Source organism: Pinus tabuliformis, chromosome 9, assembly GCF_031772625.1.
Source record: "Pinus tabuliformis cultivar Carrire ecotype Pingquan chromosome 9, CPIR1, whole genome shotgun sequence".
Classification (NCBI taxonomy): Eukaryota; Viridiplantae; Streptophyta; class Pinopsida; order Pinales; family Pinaceae; genus Pinus; species Pinus tabuliformis.
In genome coordinates, this window is record NC_142307.1 from 592146221 (window position 1) to 592155884 (window position 9664).

The 9664-nt window shown below is 37.7% G+C and overlaps 1 non-coding gene across 1 annotated transcript; it reads left to right on the forward strand.

The window, feature by feature from the left end:
- Positions 1-227: 227 nt before the first annotated feature.
- Positions 228-304, forward strand: LOC149149951 (small nucleolar RNA snoR117). Its single transcript, XR_016263951.1, has one exon. It is a non-coding gene; the product is annotated as a small nucleolar RNA snoR117 (small nucleolar RNA).
- Positions 305-9664: the final 9360 nt, after the last annotated feature.

The window sequence follows — 9664 nt, forward strand, 5'->3', positions numbered from 1 at the left end:
TTGTATCAGAGTCTTTCTCTGTTGAACGTTTTAACATCCACGGAAGTCTTCCTTTTTATGCTTGTCGCTAAAAAGGTGTTTTTTGTTTCCTGTGTATCGATTTCGTTTCATTGATTGATTGAGCTCAGTTATTTCCGTCTCCTGTCGTCATTGTGTATTGGCCTGCCTGTCAAAGAAAGTGTGTATGGTGTCACAACTAATTGGAATTTTAGTTAGTGAGGGCCCATGGCTAATGATGAAGAAATTGTCCGTACCATCCGAGACAATATGTTGTTGAGGACTAACCTCTAGCTTCCTGAGGCCCATATACTCATCATTTAAGTTATTTGTATTCTTATTGTGAGGTAGATGTTTATATATGCAAGGATGAAGAACTGCACTGGGCACTGAGCCTGTTGGCTTCCATGATTAATCTGCATGGCCTGAAAAACCATTTCTGACTTGCCAAAATTCTGAAAATCTGTCTATGAACATTTGTGATTTTCGATATACGTCTTTAAAGAGAACCGTCTGTGAGGGTTACAGAAAATGTGACAAGAAAGGTGGGCGTTATCTCTGTCATTATCTTTTGCTTGAACCATTCTTTGAGTTTTTTATTATGCTGGAAGTACAGAGATGTGATTCAAAACACACACAAATTTAAATTCGGGTGTGTGAGTAAGATGAAATAAAATAGTGTCTTCAGTTAAATGTTAGGATTGATATGCGACAAGAAGAAAGGTTTCTATTTAGTATTTCAATTTTTTTTATTTTTTTTTTGAAGGCGTCATAGTATATGATTCCTCCATGGGTTTTGACATGATTTTGTATTACTGAATTCCCAATGAAGGCAACATTTAGAATAAATATAAATGGAAATCTCAATGGTTAAGTCCCGTTTAGTACACTAGGAAAGATCTTGGTTGTAAACTGATCTGAAAGGAGTGGTACATCGGCTCCACGAGGATAAGGGGAAAACACTTATCAATTGAATGGCCTCGTAGCTCTCAGTTTGTTTATGGCTGTTTGAGATCAACATATATGTATTTGATGCTGCGAAGATATCAAGTGGGGAGTAATATTTATACTGGTAGAGGACTCTATTCCTGGCTGTCCATAATGCGCAGGAAATTATTCATGGCAAAGCTTTATGATCATCGACTAAGTTTGACTTCTAACTTCTATAGCTATCCACAAGGAGCTCTTCCTCCCAGTTACCTGAACGTCGTGCCAGAACTAATAACTTTTTCGATATTTCCTGAGCGAAGGTGCAGTTCTGACACAAGGTATGCATACTTGGCCCTTGCCAAGATATTTTCTTCAAATCAGGAAAATATCCTGGATATGATGGGGATTTCACATGCCATGGAGTATCCCAGCGTCAACATTTCTCCTGGTTAGCTGGTAAGAAACTTGCTTTGTATCCCATGTTAACTGCTTTCTTTCTAGAGGGATTTCATGACCAAATCAGGTTGTCATCTCCCTCAGATAAATGCATAGAACATAACTGAGGCCCATATACTCATCATTTAAATTATTTGTATTCTTATTGTGAGGTAGATGCTTATATATGCAAGGATGAAGAACTGCACTGGGCACTGAGCCTGTTGGCTTCCATGATTAATCTACATGACCCGAAAAACCATTTCTGACTTGCCAAAATTTTGAAAATCTGCCTATGAACATTTGTGATTTTCGATATACGTCTATAAAGAGAACCGTCTGTGAGGGTTACAGAAAATGTGACAAGAAAGGTGGGCGTTATCTGTCATTCTCTTTTGCTTGAACCATTCTTTGAGTTTTTTATTATGCTGGAAGTACAGAGATGTGATTCGAAACACACACAAATTTAAATTCGGGTGTGTGAGTAAAATGAAATAAAATAATGTCTTCAGTTCAATGTTAGGATTGATATGCGACAAGAAGAAAGGTTACTATTTAGTATTTCAATTTTTTTTGTTTTTTGTTTGTAAGGCGTCATAGTATATGATTCCTCCTTGGTTTTTGACATGATTTTGTATTACTGAACCCCCAATGCCCAATGAAGTCAACATTTAGAATAAATATAAATGAAAATCTCAATGGTTAAGTCCCGTTTAGTACACTAGGAAAGGTCTTGGGTGTAAACTGATCTGAAAGGAATGGTACCTCGGCTCCACGAGGATCAGCGGAAAGCATTTCTCAATTGAATGGAATGAAAATCTCAATGGTTAAGTCCCGTTTAGTACACTAGGAAAGGTCTTGGATGTAAACTGATCTGAAAGGAATGGTACCTCGTCTCCACGAGGATCAGGGGAAAACATTTATCAATTGAATGGTGTCGCAGCTCTCAGTTTCTTTATGGCTGCTTGAGATCAACATACATGTATTTGATGCTGCGAAGATATTAAGTGGGGAGTAATATTTATACTGGTAGAGGATTCTATTCCTGGCTGTCCATAATGCGCAGGAAATTATTCATGGCAAAGCTTTATGATCATCGACTAAGTTTGACTTCTAACTTCTATAGCTATCCACAAGGAGCTCTTCCTCCCAGTTCCCTGAACGTCGTGCCAGAACTAATAACTTTTTTGATATTTCCTGAGCGAAGGTGCAGTTCTGACACAAGGTATGCATACTTGGCCCTTGCCAAGTTATTTTCTTCAAATCAGGAAAATATCCTGGATTTGATGGTGATTTCACATGGAAACTTGCTTTGTATCCCATGTTAACTGCTTTCTTTCTAGAGGGATTTCATGACCAAATCAGGTTGTCATCTCCCTCAGATAAATGCATAGAACACAACTGAAGCCTCTTGATATCGTTGTTCAATTGAATAACATCATTCCCATTAAGGGCGAGGTCTGCTGAGCTCCTCACCCGTTTTGGCATAGAGTGCTTCTAGTATGTTAGCTGAATTAGTCAAACAAAGGATTCATTGTGTCTTAAAAACGTCATCTCCTAAGATAAATGCATATAACACAACGCCGTGCCTATTCCCAGTAAGTACAATGTTTGCTGAGCTCTTCACCCATTTTGCCCAAGAATGCCTTTACTCTTGTCAGCCGAACTAGCCAAAGTCAAGGATTCAATCTTAAAAAGCAGCAACATGAGAGAAACATCGAATTCAATCAAGGATTTATACCTACGTTAACCAACCATCCATTTCCAGATTGCCAACCCAGCCGGTTCCCTAGAAAGGGTATAAACCAGAATTAGGGCTCTTTAGATAAATTCAATCTTAAAAAGCAGCAACATGAGAGAAACATCGAATTCAATCAAGGATTTATACCTACGTTAACCAACCATCCATTTCCAGATTGCCAAGCCAGCCGGTTCCATAGAAGGGTACAAACCAGAATTAGAGCTCTTTAGATAATAGAAGCATTTGTAGGAGATATATTCCACTGCTTGATTCAATCCTTCACTGATAGGTGGTCAATGTAGTTTTGTTTAACCACTTGTTACCAAAGGCCTGAACATGCATATTTACACCTATTAAAAGGATATACAATAGGTTTAAATTGTGATCCACTATTATAGTTGATCATAAATATATCATGATTGACAATTGTAAGCACATACATTTATTATAAAGCAATAATTGCTATCACACAGAAAATGTTGGAGTAAGATTCATCATGGCTCGTTCAACAAAAACTGCAAGTAAACAATGGGAATGTACACAGGAGGAGCAAATGAAATACCACTTTCTAAGTTGATTCTTAAAGTTCGAGGTTAAGACAGCTGGAAAACCTGAAGATGGTGAAGGAAATCCTTTAAGCCAAAACATGTGGCAGTCACCCTGGCTTGGTGGTTATTCTCAAAAGCCTCTTAAAGGGATCTGTATACTAAAAAAGTGCAAGGCAACTACGGCAATGTACACTGGAGGAGCAAATAGCATATTGCTCTCTACATTGATGGTTAAAGTTTGAGGTTAAGTCAGCTCGAAATCCAGAAGAGGGCGAAGGAAATCTCAAAAAATAAAACAAGTTGCACACACTCTGGTTGGTGGTTATTCTCAAAAGCCTCTTAAAGAGAACTGTAGACCCAAAAACAAGTGGTAGGCGAAGATATCACTCCAGCCTCGTGGCTATTTCATTTGGTACATTTGTATGAAAATTATATTTCATTTGGTATATTTGTATTAAAATTCAGTAAAGTGACAACAATTATAGAAAATCAGTAGGAACATTCACATGAGAGGATGTGCAGGGTATAAAAAAGACGGTAGCAGGTGAAGCAATAGCACATTGACGGGCTGTAAGGACAATTCTGAAACTGGTAGGCATTCTCTCAATTAACATTTCACAACCCAAATCAATAGCTGATAGCTAAAAAGGAGTTCACTTTACTTTTAACACCATGTTTTTTTTGTATTACTCACTTTTTCAATGAACTTCAATGTATTTTTCATTAGATATATTTCTGAAATATTAATTCTTAGTCTTTGATATGCAAATTTGACCTCTTCTTGATTTGTGAAAATGTTGCATGACATATGAGAGTGCTGCTTAGTTTTTTCCTTTTTACTTTCACAAATGTGACATAGCCTTTCCCTCCATGGTTCCAACTTTCATTGTTTCATGTTTCACTTTCTAAGCATGTTCTTAAATGTACTACTGTTTTTCACCCCATGGTTCATTGTTTCATTTTCTGAGCATGTTCTTGAATGCACTACTGCCTTTCCCTCCATGGTTCCAACTTTCATTGTTTCATGTTTCACTTTCTAAGCATGTTCTTAAATGTACTACTGCTTTTCACCCCATGGTTCATTGTTTCATTTTCTAAGCATGTTCTTGAATGCACTATTGCTTTTCACCCCATGGTTACATTCACCCCATGATTCCACTTATTTGTTGAAGTTGTTTATATAGTATTATTTTCTACTGGTGTAGTTACTTCCTTCTTCCTGTGCATATGTTTGGGGCTTTTCTTTATCTAATGTCTTTCTTTATTTGATATCCCAATGGTTTCTTTTCTCAGCGTCTCCATCCCATGGTTATATTCAAGTGGTACATGTTTGCTGAAGTTGTCTATCTAGTGTTCTTTTCTTTTCGTGTGTTTTTGTCTCTACCTTCTTCTCTTGTGCATATTTTTGGGGGTTTTTATTTATCTGATGTTGTATTTGACATCCCAATGGTTGTTATTAGGAATGTCTCAAATTCTATTTTTGATTTTAGTCATGCTTCATATGAAGAGTATCGCAAAAGGAAATGTTGTATTCTTCTCTTAAGTAACTTATTATCGGGTGTTTTTGCATTCATTTGTAGTATTTCTAACTGTTTTTGAAATTTCCCAGTCTCTATACTTTATCCATAAAGTTGTAGGCATTAATGTTATGAGTATTTGAAAGAGGGAGCACAACATTTGTGAGTTCCAAGTGTCTGCAGTTCTACATGTATTTTACAGCAAGGAGAAAGTTACTTAACCCTTGCACTGTTTATTTTTCTTTTCTTTCTTGTTGGAGGATGTTCTTATTCCATGTACCTCCCATTTCTATTGGGGATGGTTAGATGAAGAGTACATCTCATAAGGAGTGTTGCATTCTTCAAGTAGCTAGCTTGTTATCAGGGTTTTGAATAGGTTCTTTCTGTTTTTGAAAATACTTGGTCCCTGTACTTCAATCCATATTAAGTCTTAATATGAGCGTTATAGAACATTTAAAAGAGGGCACAACATTTGCCAATTTCAAGTGTCTTTAATTCCACATATCTTTTGCGGTAAGGATCAATGTTATTTATCTCTCCCCACCATTTTCCCTTGTGCATGCTAATAGCATTGTTTTGTAGAGCACTGCTATTCTAGTTTTACATGTATGCACAGTGACCCTACCCTCCATGCAGGATTCTTGTAGGTCCCGATACTACTCGTCACATATGCACTATTTTATGTTGTGTATTGATTGTGCTTTTTGTTGGTTGAATAAACCTTGTTACATCTGTTTCTGGTTTTCATCCTGTGTGTTAGTTTTCCTTGGCAGAGGATATTGTTTTTTGTGTATGTTTAATGGCCTATTGGAATTTAACACAGTGAAGGGTGGTAGCTGATGAAGAAATTGTTCGTACCATCTGAGGCTGTGTGATGTCATTGAAAATTAACCTATAACTTCATGAGGTCGCAAATTCACCATTTAAGTTATCATTATTAGAGGCCTGAAAAAACATTTTTGTTATCATTAATATAATGAGGTGAAAAACCATTTCTGACTTGCTAAATCACTCTAAAGCTTTCTGTCTAACAACATATAGGCTTCGGGGAAGCTTATTTCATTTTTTAAAGTACACATTTGTTAAATGCATGTAAAGTTGAATGCGGAGTCCACAAGGAGGAAAATGTAAAATGCATGTTTGTGAGGCGGATTAGGTTATAAATTAGGGTTTCTTTTTATGGCGATATATTTTTTCTTGTTCATTGTTTAAAGAGCAGCATTTGGAGGAGTTTAAATGCAAGGTTCAAAAGGTAATCCTGATATAATGCACCCGGATAGATTATTAAGATTTTTGCACCTGCAGAATATCATTGCTAAAGAATCGAGGAGTTTGGTGTTCATTGAAGTATACATATATTTCTCTTTTTTCGTCGTGAAAGAAAAATCATTTTATTTAAAAAAATTACAAATTTCCATACATTTTCATTCTTTCGATTACATCAAACAAAATAAAGAAATCAAGGAATCAAAACACTCGATAAAATGATCCTTTCGGCACTTGTATATATGTTTGTATCCTAACTCATAAGGTGTAGATCAATGGGTTCATGTGGGGTTTATTGTAAATTAGGTCTTAAATTCAAATCTCATGGGAGGAATTGAGGGTGGGCACCATTTGTGAGGGATAAAATTTGTGTCCTATGGAGTGTCCAGACCCAATTGAGTCTTGTGAAATCTTGGTGGCAACATCCCACAGAGAGGCAGATTGTTCTTCCATCCAACAGTGGGGTTAACCTTTGCCTTGGCTGTCATGTCCCTTTCTGGAGAGTGATATTGATTTAATTGTTCACTATCACTTTATTAATTGATAGTGAACAATTAAGTCGATATCCTTCTTTGAAAAGGGACATTACATATATCAGAGCTCTCGTTGTTTCCTAGTTTTGGTATTGAGTTACACACATTAGCTAATGGCGATTGATTATAAAGTGATATTGAACAATTAAATTGATAACCCTCTTTGGAAAGGGACATTACAGATATAAGAGCTCTAGTTGTTTCCTAATTTTGATATTGAGATACACACCCTAGCTGGTGGCATTTGGTTTCAGTGGTTGTAAAAGCACCCTAACTAGCCATTGTGATCTTCACAAAGGAATTGAGTCAAACCTCATCAGACTGGCAGGATGGCAGGATGCATAATAGATACCATTGTAATATCCCTTCTATTAATTTATCTAAAATTCCTAGAATTCCCTTTCCAAGATCTTTTCTGCAAATCAGGAAAAAGTCCTAGATTTGATTGCCTTGTATCCCATGTTAACTGCATTTTTTTCTAGAGGGATTTCGTGGCCAAATAAGGTTGTCATCTCCCTCAGATAAATGCATAGAACACAATTGAATCATCTTGATATCGTTGTTCAACTGAATAACATCATTCCCAGTAAGGGCAAGGTCTGTTGAGCTACTCCCTTGTTTTGGCATAGAGTGCCTCTCATATGTTAGCTGAATCAGTCAAAATAAGGATTTGGTGAAAAATTCATAAGATAAATGCATGTAACACAACTGAAGCCTGTTGATATAGGCAATTCACTAAACAACGTTGTTCCTATTCCTAGTAAGTACAATGTTTGCTGAGCTCTTCACCCATTTTGCCAAACTTGTCAGGCGAACTAGCCAAACTCAGGGATTCATTGCACCTTATAAAACAACAACACTAGAGAACCATCGCATTTAATCAAGGATTTATACCTACATTAACCAACCATCCATTTCCAAATTTCCAAGCCAGCCAGTTCCCTAGAAGTGTATAAATGAGAACTAGAGCTCTTTAGATAATAGAGGCATTTGTAGTAGATATATGTCATTGCTTGATTCAATACTCCACTGATAGGTGGTTAATGTAGTTTTGTTAACCAGTTGTTACCAAAGGCCTGAAGAACTAATCGCCCTCCATATTCCCCTCATAGATAGTACATTTACAACCGAAGTCAACACTTTGACTTATCTAGATAAGAGCACAGATTATCTCTAAGAAGATGATACATGAGATCAATTGAAGACATGTTGCTTCAAATGATTCTCCAAGGTGACTTCTTCACCTATCATCGTGTTGCATCTCGTCATCATGCTGCACCTCATCGTGCTACACCATGTTGCATCCATCATTACAACGCTGGACCTCATGATTGCTGCACTGTTATCCATGATAGCAATGTTGTCCATGCTTGCTGCTATACCATGTGCCTTCTGACATGTCACAACTACTGTCCCACTTTGCCTTGCCATACCTTGTAGCTGTCCCATATGTCTTAGCATACCTTGTTGTTGTCCATGTGTCTTAGTAGCACCATGTAGCCTTGTTGTCCTTTGTATCGTGGCTCCACCAAGCTTCATTGTCTAGTTGTCCCATTCATCTTTGCAACACTAATTCACCTACTTTCCCTTACATCTTGGCAGCACCATGTAGCCTAATAGTTCCATTTACTTTGTTGCACTAGTTAGCAGCATCATGTAGTCCTAGCACTGTTGTACTAGTTGCCTTGCTTGCTATTGTCCATACTTGCTGTTGAGCAACACCATGTACCCTTGCTGCCATGTGTTGTTTCACCACATTGCACTACTGCACTGCATCACCGGTTAGGGCATCACCCTACAACCCTTATTCTCCATACAAATCAACAAACCAACCTTCTAAAGATTGTGGTTCTCCAAGGGTGTAACCCTCCACACTTACGCTATTCCTTTTAGCTTTGTTTAATTGCGGCTAAGGCCACACTGTCACTATAGTCCCTTCACACTGTTTAGGGCAACCTCCACACTGTTCTTTTGACCCCTTATATTGCGGCTAAGACTTCGTTGTCCACACAGCCCTTCACGTTGTCTAGGGTAGCCTACACGTTGTCCCTTTGACCCTTCATGCTACGGCTAAGACTCAGCTATCCACACAGCTGTTCCTCGGCCTAATTTGCCCAACAATACACACTTGGAACAACCCTTACTTACCACACTGTCACCTACAACAAACCCTCACTGCGGCCCATAAACTTGACTGCGTCATAGGGCTTCTCACTTGACTGCGTAGATACTAGGGCTATCCTCCTTTTAGCGTTAGGGCTGCCTTCTTTTCCTCCAACGTCTAGGGCTTACACTCCTAGATTTCTCTTCCACTAAAACCCAAGACAAGTGGAGAGAAATCAAGATAGAAGTGTGTGTAGAAATGACTATCAAGTCACCTCCTTTTATACTAAAACGTTGAGCACATGTGGGGTTTATTTGGTTGCTGGCCGACCTTGACGAATTGCCTTATAACACATAAATTCATAACTCCACGAATACTTATCGGAATCGCATGATCTTTAGATCAATCCTACACCTCTCGATGAGAGGGATCCAAGAAAAATATTAGCTGCCATAAATAAGATGACTCACATGGAGTTTGGCCCTAGTTGCCAATTTTAACACTATGTGATATTATTAGACTTAGGTAAACCAGACAATGGTTAAATAAGTTATGGGTAACTAGTTCAATGCACAAGAATTAAAGCGAAGAGA